Source organism: Vicugna pacos, chromosome 11, assembly GCF_048564905.1.
Source record: "Vicugna pacos chromosome 11, VicPac4, whole genome shotgun sequence".
NCBI lineage: Eukaryota > Metazoa > Chordata > Mammalia > Artiodactyla > Camelidae > Vicugna > Vicugna pacos.
The window spans coordinates 22892415-22908284 of record NC_132997.1 but is presented as its reverse complement, the minus strand read 5'-3'; the positions used below and the strand labels follow the sequence as shown (position 1 = coordinate 22908284).

General features: G+C 44.2%; 1 long non-coding RNA gene across 1 annotated transcript in view; it reads right to left on the bottom strand.

Moving 5' to 3' along the window:
* Nucleotides 1–1778: 1778 nt before the first annotated feature.
* Nucleotides 1779–15870, bottom strand: part of LOC140699213 (uncharacterized) — a 44398-nt gene continuing 30306 nt past the window's right edge. The window contains exons 2-3 of the long non-coding RNA XR_012077225.1: nucleotides 2609–2863; nucleotides 1779–2264 (exon numbers count right to left, since the gene is read on the bottom strand). This is a non-coding gene — a long non-coding RNA (uncharacterized lncRNA). The remainder of the gene's footprint in view (nucleotides 2265–2608; nucleotides 2864–15870) is intronic.

The following is a 15870-nucleotide window of genomic DNA, read 5'->3' as shown; positions in this document are numbered from 1 at the left end:
GCACTGGACCACACAGAGCAGAGCCTCCTGAGGCTGGAACTGGACCAGAAGCAATGCGGAGCCTCAGATCATTTGCCCTGGACTGCATCTGAGAATGCTTCTTGGGCATGGGATCTTGGACTGAGGCTTCACTGACTGGCAGTGAGGACTTTCCTGTTTGGGGAGACACGTGGAAAAGCAGTCATATTGATGAGAGTTTCCCTTCTTAGAGCTACAGCAGCAGCTCAGAGCAAGCTCTGGAAGCACATGGAGACCTAAAGCCTGCTGCACCTCTCCTGCCCAGGACAGCTCCAGAGCCAGAGCCTGCTCCCGCCCCAGCTCTCATTTAAGTTCAAAGTCAGGAAAAGCACCCGCACAGGCGCCAATTCTAGAGGAGGTTCAGGCAACAGCTGTCCTCCATCTCAGAGCCTGAAACATCAGGAACAGCTGCTCTAGCACTTCCTCTACCACCTCAGCCAGCCGCCTGCCCGGCCTCACATCCAGAGCCTCAGCCAACCTCAGCCAGAGCTCCCCCACTGGCCCTGGGGTGCCACTGTGCTTTGGCCCAGCTGTGACCCCACAGGGTTATCCAGTTCTAGATCAGAGACCACAACACACCCAGTTCTCCTAGTTACTCAGGTGTTAGAGCCAGGTCCTCCCCGGATACACCTAGAGCTGCTACCCGATCAGCAAGGAGCACCAGCACATGCAGTGCCTTCAGGGCCGGGGGCTGAGCTGCCCCGGGTGCCAGCAGCTGCACTGGAGACGTCCTTCCCCTTCCTTGTAATTCCTTATTTAAAAAAAATAAATTTGTTCTCTTACATACACTAAATTATTTATTCTATGATATAGTGACTTTAAAGTTTAATTTTTTGATTATTTTAAATTGTAAATGTACTTGGCATTAAGTACATTCACAATGTTACAATAACCCCTTTTAACGTCCATTCCAGAACATTCTCATCAAAGGAAAGTGCTGTACCCACCAGTCAGGCTCTGCTGCCTCCCCTCCCCTTCAGTGCTGGCACACCCGCTGTGCCTGATGTGCCTGTGAATTTACAGCCCCTGGGTATTCTTATTGGTGACATCATACTACAGTAGCCTGTTGTGTCTGGCTGAGTAATGTATGAGGAGACTGATTATCATGGGTCTTTTTTTTTTTTTGCTTTAAATATAAATTTTAAATATTAAAAATATGCCATGTCACCAAATTAAAGGCAAGGCCTTGGATGTGTTCCCTCCAGCAGAATTTCCTAGCTGCAGCAGCGGCTACCACTTGAGATCATATGAGTAGAAAGAGTTGTAATAAAACATATCAGGTGCTCAAGGAAACTGCAGGAAGGTCAGAGCTTCAGGTCAGGAGCTTCAGAGATGAGCACAGGCCCTTCCACACCTCAGGCTCCCCCAGCAGTGACTCCCTGCCTTATCCCTGATCCAGACCCCCCGTGGCTGACATCCTGTCATTCAGCTTCTGCAGGGGAAGAGTCTCTGCCTTTTGTCCAAAACCACAAATGGGGAGGAAGGAAGGCCAACATGTCCATCAAAGTAAGGTCAGGGGAGTCCCATGGTCTGAGTTAATGAGACCTCAGTCAGTGACCTCCCTCCTCACCACCCAGAGATGGAGCCCCCGATGCAGAGAACATAGGTCCTCACAAAGGAAATTCGAAGCTCTCCCTGGAGGGGGAAAAACAGAAACCCTTGTTTAAACTGGGAGCAGATGAAGCAGAGATCCAAGGGCCCAGGGGAAGGCCTGCTTGGGCTGAGGCTCTAACCTGAGGCTTAGGAGCACAGGCTGAGTGTTGGTTTGTAGAATGTTACTAAGAATCATCATTCCAGGGTCTCTATGCAAAACCAAATTTGCCCCCAGAAAACACATTCAGTACAGATCCTCAAACATCCCTTTTCTACCTTAGATCCTGTAGAAGGTTGAGATGTGTAGCTCGTAAGTAGAGAGAATGATAGGGGATGGGGTGTCCACAGAGCCAGGGCAGCTCAGGTTCTCTGACTTGGCAGGAGGGGACCACTCTCATTGGATGCCGATATTTCCCTAATAGAGCAGAAACCCAGAATACCACAGGCATAGAGTGGTAAGGTTTTTCCTTTCTCATGGAAAATAATTACGAGTGTAGAGAGTTCATACTGTCAACAGCACACCATGGTAGTCAGCCATTATCCATCTTTCTGTCCCTTTCAGTATTTTTAGCTGGTGTTCATCCTCAAGGCTGTCTCTTGGTCCAAAATGGCTGCTGGAGCACGGGACTTGATCCACCACCATGCGTTTACATCTGAGGCAGGAAGGAGGAAAGAGGAAGGGTCAAAGGGCCAACTCAGCTGCATCTACTCTATCTAAACAGCCTCCCTCAAACCCACATAGTCCACACAATCCTATTGCTCACTTCTAATCTGCCTGAAGTTGATCTGGCCACTTTCAGCTACAAGAGACCTTAGGAAGTCAACCATTGATATGGAGAATTTCTGTCCACATTTAGACCATTTTTCTCTTCTTAAGTAAAAAAAAAAAAAATGAAAGCCATGTGGTGATGACCTGGGCTGTTTGCCTACACTAAACAGCAAGAAGAAGGGGAGGAGATGGAGTGATTTTCAGATGAGTTGGGTTTCGTTTACCCACCATAGAGGCCCTCTGCTTGGTGTCTCTTCATTCCCAGGGGAATTAGAGATGCAGTTTCTAACCAGGATTTTCTAGAGGCAAAGATTCTTTCATTTCCCAGGCAGGCAGCTGGAACCACAGTGGGGCTTTCATCTGCCTGTTCCTTGGAAGCAGCTCAGAGAACATCCTCTTCTGTTCCCTGATGAGGTGGGCCGAGGTGGAGGATGGGAACTTGGGGAAGCAGTATGTCCAAATCGCTGGATCAAAAATTGAGATCTGCCAAAAAAAAAAATGTGTCATCAAAAATTAGGCTTATTGGACACCCACACTTTCAGCCTAGAGGTACATACGACATCAGAGTGATTATTAGTAAAAATAGTTCACATCCAATAAAACTCCACATGGTCAAATGCACTACTGACTGATGACGCAAGGAAAATACACTACTGAACAATTTTGGTACCTGCTGTTTGACTCAGGTCAGTTGACAGGATCCAAATAATGGTCACTAAGGAAATCTTACAAAGGCAGACTCTTTAGTCATTAATGTTTTGGACAAGAAATCTTACCACGTATTTCTTTTACATTTGATCCCAAGTGAAATACTTTCAGTAAATGAAAAATAAACATGGCTATCCCTGAGTCAGTCCTGAGGCTGGGAGCCGCCCCCAGCCCCCCAGCCCACCCCCCCAGGAGCCAGTGTGCAGGCGTGAGCAGAGGCAGGTGTGAGGGCTGCGGGGAAGGGGATTCACCCCTGAACTGGGTGGGTTCCTGGGAGGCCCTGGGTCGTGACAAGGAAGTTGAAGACTGAGTGGGTCACTGACTATGTGACCCTCCTGGCGGCCAGGGAGAAGCACAGAGGCTGGTAAGTGCAGCCCTGCCTGTCGCTCCTCCCCGCCCGCCTGCGCGCCAGCAAGGGCCCCGGGTCTCCAGCTGCCAGGCCGCGATCCTACCCGGGTCCTCGGCTCCGGGGCCGCCGCTACCAGTCGCAGCCGCTCCGCTGTCGGCAGCTTAAGGCCTTTGGGCTCGGGCCACGAAGGCGGGCGTTGCGTGGAGGGCGTCCCTCCTGCGCGCGCCCCGGGCCCACAGGGCAGCGGGCCGTCCCCTCGGGCGCCTGCGGTGGCGGTGGGGGCGGGGAGGGACCTGGCCTGGGGCTGCGGGACCCGGACTTGGCCACTTGCCCCGAGGCTCGCGGGCTCTGGACCGGGCGGCCGCCTGATAGGAGCCACAAAGTCGGGGCCGCGGGGCTCAAGTCTCCCCTCGATGTGTCCAGAGCTGTGATGTTGCCTTTGGGCTCTGGTTGCGCATAGATGGTGGGTGAGGAAACCGCATGATGTCCCTGGACCACCAGCTGCCTGGAGAGCGTATTCAGATAGCACTTCTTAAAAGACATAAGGGGTAGGATCAGATCCAAAAGGCTCCAGGGTACCTTTGAGCATTTCAATACTTTATTGACAGAAATGACAATTACTAACTCTCAGAGCGCCCCCTGGAGGGCAAGTTGTGACATACTAACATCTATTCAAAATTAGAAAGACATTGCCACCTTTTGACATTTTTGCACCTCGAGGGCCTTCTGAACAGTGTGTGTGTGTTTCCTGTTGGTGGTACTCTTTTCCAGCAACAGGCCGTCTTTTAGAGAAGCAAGGTTACTCTCAGTTCAATGAGCATTTAAAAATTCATTTTGAGCAGTTACCATAGACACTCAAATATTTGAAAATTCTAATCATTAAAAGGCTTGGTGGCTTTTTGTTTTGGCGGGGTCCTGTGATAAATTTTGCACTAGGAAGGGAAGCTGACGGAAGAAGGAGAAATGCTTATTTCATGACATTCTGCTATGCACTGTTTCAATTTTGAATATGTAATTGCAGGTGAATCTCAGATTGGCTCCAGCAAAGGCATATGCTCTTTGAGAATACATTGTTTGTCCTCGGGATTTTTATGTGCTTTTTTTTTTTTGGTACAAACATGCCTCGTTAGCAGTCTTCAAATCATAATAGAAGATAGTTAAAACAAGGGATCACTGTAATTTACAATGCTTTGTAAGATATTGTCTTTCTCTATTAAAATTTTTTCCTGATGCACCAAATTTTCCACACAAAACACACAGAAATGACTTAAACAAACAAATGAACAAAAAAACCTACTACCCTTTGTCTCTGATAGTGAGGCAGCCAGCACATCATCTCACTGTTGAAGACAACGACCTGTGACTGAAAGATGGGGATGGAGTACAGAAGAGGCTCCTGACCTAGAAGTGGCTGTGGCCTGTATCCACCAAGAGGCCACTCCTAATGAGTCTTTCCCAGGCAGCATGGGATTTTAATTACTGTCATCTGGGTTTAGTGAATTTTTGACAGAGGCATTTGCCAGTGATTGTGTTTTATGAAACAGCCCTGCCTGTGGGGACCTGGGAGAGTCAGAGGCATGTTCATCAAGCATCGACCACAGCAAACATGAGCCAAGAAGAGCAAATGAGAGAAAGGGGAGTGAGAGAAACAGAGAGACACTGTGACAAAGACAGACTGACAGGGAGCAAAAGAGACAAAGAGAGACTCAGAGATCAAGACAAAAAGGCCAGGAAGGAAACTGCCAGGGTTGACAGTGAGAGGAAGCTGGAGAGAGACAGGGTGTGTTAGCCAGCTCATCCTGGCCTTGGGAAGGTCAGCACTGTCTCCCCAGTCCTGGGTACAGGGGAGATGACTGTAGGAGAAATGATTCCTCTCTTTGATTGCAGATGGTGTGTTTTCTAGAATTCTGTGTTCTTATTCAGAGAGAAAAGTATTATTCTTCAGATAGTCTAGAAATACCACCAGGGGACAGATGGAGCCTACCCCAGACTGCAGCGTGGTACCAGCACAGGTCTTTCTAATGCCACCTGCTTCTTGGTCTTTCTAGGTGCTTTGGTGAGTCTCCTGATATCTGGATGTCATTGCTTTAAATAATGTCCTGAATTGTACTGGAGCTGTTTTTGTTGGGACTTGGAGTCCTGGGAGGGTATTGGTACATTTCCTATGCAGGGACCTAGGGGGAAATTTGGAAGGAAGTGGGTTGGCTGTCCTTTTTCAATATTAGGCTTAAACTGGGAAGATTATGTACATATGGTCTGAACAAACTCTTTGCTGGTGACATGAGCGACTGAGTATGCTCATCTCTGAAGAAAAGGAATCTGCTTTTTCTGGCCACAAGGCATTCTCTGGCAACTGAGAACCCAGTGGAATGTCTGTGGATCTGTCCTCTTGATGGGTAGTGTTTCTGCAGGGGATCCCACTATAGCAATTATGTCAATTCTGCTGGACAGTGGGCACCGTAAGGCTGATCACCTAGTGCTCCAAATCCCCCCAGCAGTTCCTACTGGAGAGGGACAGATTAGAGAGTCCAACAGACCCAAGAAGAACTCCTTAGGGAGCTAGACTCAGAAGCAGCACACTTTGGATCCATCACTAGGCCCTCAGAAAGTTTTTCAGATCATAGCTCATTTAGGACACCAAATTAATGATGAGAAACTGTAGCTCAAAAGCTGAACGGCTCCTGGAGAGGCAGCCACTTGATGGATCTCTGACTGGCTTCTTCTCTTGCCAATGCTGGCAAGAACTCAACACTGAAATGCCAGGATGGACCTCTTTCGACATTCCAAAACTGTAGAGAAAGCTGACTTGATCAGACATCTTTTCAAAATGCTGACCCTGAGAGAAGAAAACTATTCCTAGGAGAAAAATTCAAGTTATAGCTATTATCATGTCCTAGAAATGTATACACAGCCCTCATCACCTAAGACTACACACTTGGCTTAATTAACAGAACCTGAAAGGGAGGGAAAAAAGAGGCTTTTTGAATTTTTTTTCTTTCTATTGAGTTATAGTCAGTTTACAATGCTGTGTCAATTTCTGGTATACAGAACAATTTTTCAGTCATAAATTAATATACATATATCCATTTTCATGTTCTGTTTCACCAAGAGCTACTAGATCTTGAATATATTTCCCTGTACTATACAGTATAAGCTTGTTTATCTATTTTATATATACCTCTCAGTATCTACGCATCTCAGACTCCCAGTCTATCCCTCCCACACCCTTCCCCCAAGGCAACCACAAGTTTGTGTTCTATGTCTGTGAGTCTGCATCTGTTTTTGTATTTAAGTTTACTTGTCGTCGTCTTCTTTTTTTTTTTTTTTAGATTCCACATATCATATGATATTTTTCTTTCTCTATCTGGTGGCTTACGTCACTTAGAATGACATTCTCCAGGGAACCCATATTACAGCAAATGGTATTATGTTGTCATTTTTAGGACTGAATACTATTCCATTGTATAAATATACTACATCTTCTTTGTCCAGTCATCTGTAAGTGGACATTTAGGCTGTTTCCATGTCTTGGCTATTATAAATAGTGCTGCTGTGAACATGGGGTTGCAGGTGTCTTTTTGAATTAGGGTTCCATCTGGATATATGCCCAGAAGTGGGTTTGCTGGGTCATATGGTAAGTCTATTCCTAGTCTTTTGAGGAATCACCATACTGTTTTCCACAGTGGCTGCACCAAACTGCATTCCCACCAACAGTGTAGGAGGGTACTCTTTTCTTCAAACATTCTCCAGCATTTATCATTTGCGGACTTTTGAGTGGTGGCCATCCTGACTGGTGTGGGGTGATATCTCATTCTAGTTTTGATTTGCATTTCTCTGATAATTAGTGATATTGATCATTTTTTCATGTGCCTCTTGATCATTCATATGTCTTCATTGGAGAATTGCTTGTTTAGGTCTTATGCCCATTTTTGGATTGGGGTTTTTTTTTCTTATTAAGTCATATGAACTTTTTATATATTCTGGAGATCAAGTCCTTGTCAGTTTCATCCTTTGCAAATATTTTCTCCCATTCTGAAGGTTATCATTTTGTTTTGCTTATGTTTTCCTTTGCTGTGCAAAAGCTTGTAAGTTTAATTAGGTCCCATGTGCTTATTTTTGATTTATTTCTATTGCTTGGGTAGACTGCCCTAGGAGAACATTGCTGAGATATATGTGAAATAATGTTTTGCCTGTGTTTTCTTCAAGGAGGTTTATTTTGTCTTGTCATATGTTTAAGTCTCTAACCCATTTTGAGTTTATTTTTGTGTATAGTGTGAGGGAGTGTTCTAACTTCATTGATTTACATTCTGCTGCCCAGTTTTCCCAACACCATTTGCTGAAGAGACTGTCTTTATTCCATTGCCTCCTTTGTCAAAGATTAATTGACCAAAAGTTTGTGGGTTCATTTCTGGGCTCTCTATTCTGTTCCATTGATCCAAATGATTGTTTCTCAGGAGGGCCAAAGGGACTCTTCTCCCCTGAACAGGAATTAGACTTGTGAGAAGAGGGGCAAATCATGTGATTTCACACCACCTGATTAGGATAAGGGGTGATCACCTGTGGCAGCCTGGGCGACTGCTGGCCTGAGAAGGGAAGCCACACAGACAGTAAAGAACAGCTTTTATTCTCAGGGATGCCATAGGAATTTTTCTCCCCTGAACTAGGGACTTAAGTCTTGTGAGAAAAGGTGCAAATCTTGCAAGATTTGCTTCCAACTAAAGAGGATTCAGGGTGATCACCTGAGAAACTGGGCTACAGCTGGCCTGAGAAATGAAGGCACACAGACAGGAAAGAAAAGCTTTAACACTCAGGAGAGCCAAAGGGATTTCTCTTACTTGAACAGGGGACTCAGGCTTTTGAGAAAAGGGAAAGCTCTCCTGAGACAGCTGGGGCTTCTGTGAGAGGATGTGTGCTCACTGAGATGAGTCAGACTGGATTCATGATCATGTGAGAAGAAAATGCATCCTTACAGGATAGGTCTTGTCTCCGGAGCTATGAATACCACCATCTGGCGATGGAGCCCTTTCATCCCTTCAGAAAAAGAACCGACCTGATTTCCAATAAGGGGAATGATTTTACACGAGAGGAGAGGCCTGAATTCAGCAAGAAGAGGAGCAAATCTCATGAGACCTTAAGAGGTTTCAGGATGACCACCTGAGAGAGGCTGGGCTACAGCTCGCCTGAGAAGGGAGGATACACAGACAGTAAAGAAAATCTTTTATTCTCCGGAGGGCCGAGGGATTACTCCCCCCTGAACAGGGGACTAAGTATAGTGAGAAAAGGTGCAAATCACATGAAATTGCTGAGGCTTCTGTGAGACAATATGTGTTTACTGAGCCAAGGGTAGCTGGATTCACGCTCCTCTGAGTGCAAAAGTCGTAGAGGATAGGATTGGTCTCAGGAGTGAAACAGGGCACCATCTGAAGATAGAGTCCATTCTTCCCTTCAGATAAAGGACAGGACTCATTTCCAATAAGGGACATGACTTTCCCATATAGGAGCAGCAAGAATCCATGTGAAAAGTGGCAACTCTCATGAGACTTGGCCCCACATGAAGAGGATTCTTGGTGATCACCTGAGAGAGGCTGGGCTACTCCTCGCCCGAGTAGGTAAGGCATACAGACAGTAAGGAAAAGCTTTCATCCTAAGGAGTGCCAAAGGGAGTTATCTCCCATGATCTGGAGACTTAGTCTCTTGAGAAAACTGGGGCCTCTCTCAAGATCTGGCTCCACGTGATTAGGATTATTGGGGATCACCTGTCACAGACTGGGCTACTGCTCACCTGAGAGGGCCAGCCATACAGAATGTAAAGAAATGCTACTATTCTCAAAAGGACTGAAGGGATTCTCTACCCTGATCAGGGGACACAGCCTCAGGAGAACAAGGGGCAAATCTCAAGAGGTTTGGCTCCACCTAAAAGTTATTCTCGGTGATCATCTGAGAGGCTAATTCTGGCCTGAGAAAGGAAGTCATACAGACAGTGAAGTAAAGCTCTTATTCTCAGTGGCTCAAAAAGGCTTCTCTCTTCCAAACAGAAGACTCAGTCTTGAGAGAAAAGTGGAAAAACTCACGCAAGTTTGCTCCACCTGATTAAGATTAGGGGTGATCACCTGTGAGATGCTGGGCTGCTTTTTGCTTGAGGAGGGACGCCATGCAGACAGTAAAGAAAAGGTTTTAACTTCAGGAGTGCCAGAGGAATTACTCTCCTCTGTACAGGGGACTTAGTCTCAGGAGAAAAGGGGCAAACCTTGTGAGATTTGGCTCCACCTGATCGGGATTATTGGAAATCATCTTTGAGAGGCTGGTCTACTGCCCACCTGAGAAACGATGCTATACAGACGGTAAAGAAAATATTTTATTCTCAGGCAGGCCAAAGGAAATTTTCTCCCCTGTACAGAGGACTTAGTCTCATGAGGAAAGGGGCAAATCTCAGGAGGTTTAGCTCCACTTGATGATGATTCAGGGTCATAACCTAAGAGAGGCTGGGCTACTGCTCAGCTGAGACTTTCTACCGCAGCCACTGAAGCCTATGTACTGCTCTCCATAAAAGAGGCACATCAGTGTCACCCAGGGCTCTGTGACTTTTTTCTGTCTGCCAGATTCTGTCAACCTGCCAGGCCTTAAAAGAATGCAATACACCACCCCTCCCCTATTTCTTAAAATGTAGAAAGCTCTTGGTTTCCTCTACATAAAACCTCTTTTTAATGCCTTGACTGATTTAGAAAATGCCACAAAACATGGAGAAGAAAATAACGATCACTTCTGACACCACCTCCATGTTCTCCCCCACCATCCTGCAGCTAAAAGCTGCCACGTGGCCCTCTCTGAACAAATACATTGTCTGAAGCTCTGATCCTGGATGATAAAAAGGTAAAGACCCCAGGAGAAAGACTTTTCCCTTCCGCCTTCCCTGTTCTTTCTTCAGACCTGGAATGTGGACAGCAGATCCAGAAGAGGCTGCCATGTGACCTTGAGGAGCCAAGCAGAGACTGACAGCCTCACCCCAGATGGCAGTGCTGCCAGATGACAGTGGTCAGCTTTCTCAGCCCTGGACACAGGACAAATGAGACAGTTCAACCATTGACTTGTTCAGCTCCTGCAGTAAAGTTTTCAGTTATTAGTAACAGAAATGCTAACTGTTAACCACCAACATGAAATGACTGTTTATCTTATGATGTTTCTCTTCCTGTCATTTTTTCTGTTCACTTATAATTTTTACATACAAGCTGACAAAAGGATCATACATGAAATTATTTTATTTTCATTTGTTTATTATCTGTCTCCCCATAGAGTGGTAAGACTCATGAAAAGAAAGATAGGGTATATCTCATTTATGATTTTATTTCCTGTGTCCAGAACAATGCCTAACACATCTCAATGTTCAATAAATGTTAGTTAAAGTTAAGCCAATGAATTAATTAGTAAGTAAATGAACATTTTAATGTGAGCCCTTCCCTGGCTGTGTATTTATTTTCTGTTACCTTAATTTTTTTCCCCTGATGACAGTTCTCTCCCATGCACATGTCATTATTTAACCGGTCACTTGCTGATGGACTTTTTTTATGCCACTATAAAAGTAGTCATATATGCATTTTGGGTCTTACGCAATTATTTTTATGATAAATGATTAGAGAGGATTAGAGAGGAATTTAATACATATTTCCAAAATTGTCTTTGAAAGCAGTTTTTAGAACCAATTTACATTTCCAAGAGAAAATCATGACTGTTTCTCTGCATCTCCACCAACATCAGGTGTTAATAATTTCTAGAGTTTTTCATTTTGGTAAGTGAACAATTATGTCTCAAAGTTGTTTTAATGTGCATTTCCAGATCACTGGAGTCACAAAGTGTTCTTTTGCCAGTCTGTGGCTCTTCTGCAGGGCTTTTCAGGTCCTAAGCTTCTAAGCAGGGTGCGGGACCTGCATCTGCCATGGTCTATTGGAGGTGTGTGACCACAGATGGTTAAAGTGGGGTTGGCCAGTATTCAAGGCCCTAAAGGAATTATAGGGGAGGAAGCCAAGAGATTCCAGGACTAGAACCATTGAACTGGGACTCTTCTTTACTGGAAGCTGGACCACTTCCCTAGTCCCTTGCAAAGGGCCATGTTGGGACAGACACTTGTTCTGGTTTGAGGTTCAGGCGTGATGGCAGGAATTTGGGAAGCCCCAGATGGGGCTAAGACTGCTGTTGGGGGCTGGCATGGGCTAGGGGAAGTTTATGTCAGGCCCTGAGCTACCTAGAAGCTGTTAAGAACTTCTGAGAAGCCCAAGCAGGGTTAGAAGACGATGAAGGAGAAAGGGAGGGCCATTCCAGGAATCAGAGGAAAAGGCACTGAGCCTCTTCAAGAATGAGGTGCGCTCATGCCCAGATCAGCCCTGTCTTCAGGACCACACAGCCAGCCACAGCCTGGAGCCATCCTCATGGCCACACTCTACATCAGCAGGTTACAAGTCCAGAAACACAACCCCTCACAACGCATTTGCCCACTCCCTTAACTCCCCCCCAAACCCCACCAGATGACATCACCTCCCAGCCCAGCCCTCTCCCTAAAGAAGGCCATGGTGGAAGTTGTTTAAATATCTCCTGCCCCCACCCTACAACCCTAAGCCAAGCCCTGCAACACAGCACAGTTGTTCCCATTTTACAGATGAGGAGATTGTGCACCAAGTCAAGACCATTTTCTAGTGCCTCCAGGCTGCACAAAGGGCAGAGAAAGAGCTACAGGAGCCCCAAAGTGTTGGGAGCCTCCTGAAGGAGGATGCCAGGAGCTGTGCTGGCAAGACAACAGTCTCCAGACACCCATGCCCAGCATGGCCAGAAGGGATCCCACCAGGGACACAGACCCAGACTTCCCAGGCTGGACCTACTGCTCTGAGCAGGGACAGCATGCTGCAATGCTGCCCTATGCTGGCAGCCTGGGATCAGGCCTGATTATGATGGGCATGAGAATCCCAGGAGACAGGACCCGGTTGGAGGATACAGGCACCTTGACCTGGGTGGGGACTGCTGTGGGAAGCTGGGCAGTAGTTCGATCAGAAGCTGGGTAGGCCCTGATCTCAGTGAAAATGGCAATACTTGCCATAATTTTCCATGAACTAGGCATGGCTCTAATGCTTTACATACATTATTAACTCATTTACTCTTAATTCTTAATAGGGGAAGCATGCTAATTTTTCTCATTTGACAGAGGAGGAAACTGAGGTAATAGAAGGTTATGTAAGTTGCCCACCTAGGAAGTGACCAAGTAGGATTTGAACTCAGGCAGTCTGACTCTACAACACTTTGAGCTATCTGCTTGTCAAAAACAGGAATAGAAGAGTCTGCTTTTATGTGTCCCGACATGGTGTAACTTTCTGTGATTTCTAGAGCCTACCTCACCCCCTGGCCACTGCTGCAGAAGAGCAGACATCCTATAGCCCTGATTATATACCATTCTCTGCCTGGGTCACTTGGAAGGACCAAAACCCTGGATATCATATGGGCCTGGGACTACTTTGAGCCTTCCATGGAAGTTAACAAGGCGAGGATCTTGGCAGAGCCCAGACTTTAAGGGAATGGCCTAGGTCTTCCTTGTCCAAGGCCACCCAAGATCCAGAGGACAGCCAGGTGGGCCTTTGTGTAGAACACTTGTATGTGCAGGGTGCATCCTCTCAGCTGCAGACAGCTCTGGTCCTCCTCTACTCTTGCCCTGGTTACTGCAAAAGTTTCAAGCTCAGTCCTCTCCAAACCATAGGTGAAATGAGAACATCCTGCTTAAGTCTTTACTACAACTCAACAACAACAAAACAACTAAATTAAAAATGGATGAAGAATAAGACCCAGCAATCCCACTCCTGGGCATATATCCAGAGAAAACTCTAACTCCAAAAGACACAGGCACCCCAATGTTCACAGTAGCACTATTTACAATAACCAGGACATGAAAGCAACTCAAATTTCCATCAAAAGATGAATGGATGAAGGTGTGGTACGTATATACAATGGATACTACTCAGCCATAAAACGAGAATGAAATGTTGGCATTTGCAGCAACATGGATGCGTCTAGAGGTAATCATACTAAGTGCAGTAAGTCAAGCAGAGAAAGATAAATATATGATTTCACTTACATGTGGGATCTTTAAAATTAAAACAAGAAAGAAAGAGACTCATAGACATGGAAAACCAATCTAGAGTTACCAAAGGGGAAGGGGAAGAGGGATAATTTAGGAGTTTGGGATTCATAGATAAAGACAACTATATACAAAATAAACAACTTTCTACTGTAGAGCATAGGGAACTGCATTCAGTATCTTGAAACACCTACAAATAATGAAAAAGAATATATATTTATATGTATGTATAATTGAATCACTATGCTGTACACCAGAACACAACATTGCAAATCAACTAATCTTCAATTAAGACAAATGGGTGAAGGATTTTAAAAGATATTTCTCCAAAAAAGATACAAAAATAGCCAAAAAAATATAAATAGAAACTCTGCATCTTTAGTTATTAGGGAAATGCAAATTAAAATCATCATGTGAGATAACACCTCACACCTATTAGGATCTAAAAAAATTTTTTAACACAAGTGTTGGCAAATATGTGAAAAAATTGGAACTTTTGTGTACTGTTGGTAGGAATATACAATGTTGCAGACGCTATGGAAAACAGCATATCAATTCCTCAAGAAACTAAAAATAGTATTGCCAAAAGAATAAATTGTGTAACCACCTATGGTGGTGAATGTTAACTAGACTTATTATTGTGATCATCTCACAATGTATACAGATACTGAATCATGATGATTTACACCTGAAACAAATATAATGCTATTTTCAATTCTATCACAATAAAAAAAAAACAGCAATATACAGACTAAAAATTACATATGATCTAGCAATTCCACCTCTGGGTATATACCCAATATAACTGAAAGCAGGATCTCAAAGAAATATTAGTACACCCATGCTCACAACATTCACAATAGCCAAAAGGCAGAAGCTACCCAAACGTCCATTAATAAGAGGAACAAGCAAACAAAATGTGGTATGTATGTACAATCTGACCTCATAATGGAAGGAAATTCTGTCGTGCTACAACACGGATGAATCTTGAGGACATAAGGCTTCCAGGATAAATCGGTCACAAAATGATAAACACTCTATGAGTCCATGCATATACGGTCCCTAGAGTAGTTAGAGTCATAGGAACAGAAGGTAGAATGGAGGCTGTAAAGAGCTAGGGTTGGGAGGGAAGGGAAAATGGGGTGTGGTGGTTTAATGGGTACAGAGCTTCAGTTAAGGGAGATTATAAAAGCTCTGGGTCAATGTATAATTCTGTAATGTCTGTTTTATTCAAAATTTGTTCAAAAATAAATTTTGCTTAACTTTTTTACATTTAATTATATAAAATGCTGTTTAATGTGTATAAACATGAAACATCTAACAGAATCATCTAAATAGTATTTCAGTATCTAGTATATTAAGGTAACACAGATGTTTTGAATTAAAACTCATGCTGATGGCCTCCTGGAATACCAGTTAGAATACAGGTAAAAGGACTGTACTTACTTTGCTTTATCTCTTCATGGGAAAACACTATGTATTATTAGATTAATTAATTGTACAACTAAGGTTGAAAGTGACAGCAACATTATTCACTGAACCAGTGTGTATTTTATTACTAATTAATCAAGCTATGAAAATTATACATGCCAGATAAATACCAATTTTACCAGTTTTGTACCTTTCAGGGCATAGATGGCCTTCCAGATGTTTTCCATGAGTAGTTAGCTCCCTCTGTATTCATAAGCAACACAGCAAGTTCTTAGTCTAGTCCATCATTATATATTCCCTGGGAATCCCCTCAGAGATTGACAAAAATGATAAATTAGCTGTTGATTCAAGATCTGTTCTTTTTCTTTTATGTAATTTCCTAAGAAGCTTGAAAGTCAAAATTCTACCATATAACTTGTAATAGAAAATATCCAAATGCACAAACTGGTGCAGAGGGTGTGTAACTAAATAAAGTGGAAGAATTGATAAACAATACAAAAATCATGCTGAGTAACTTTTATGATTTACCACAAATGAGTCAAATAGCAACTTTTACAGCTCTGGAGATGGATGGCTGAACATCTGTGTGACTATACTTAAGGGCCGTTGAGTCGTTCACTTTAAAATGGTTAAAATGACAAATTTTTTCTTATGTGTATATTATCACAATTAAAAATTTAATTACAATTAATTAAATTAAATGAATCCTTTACTGGCTCCTCTGACTGCTAAAAAGTTCAGACTGCTCAAGCTGCAATGAACACCTTCTGGACTGGCACCCAGTAACACCTCCTCCCCTGGGAACTACACCAACAATCAGGGCTGCAGCAGTAGTGGAGGTCTTGCAAGAGCCTGTCCCAGGCTACACACGATTAGTCTAGAGATGGCCAC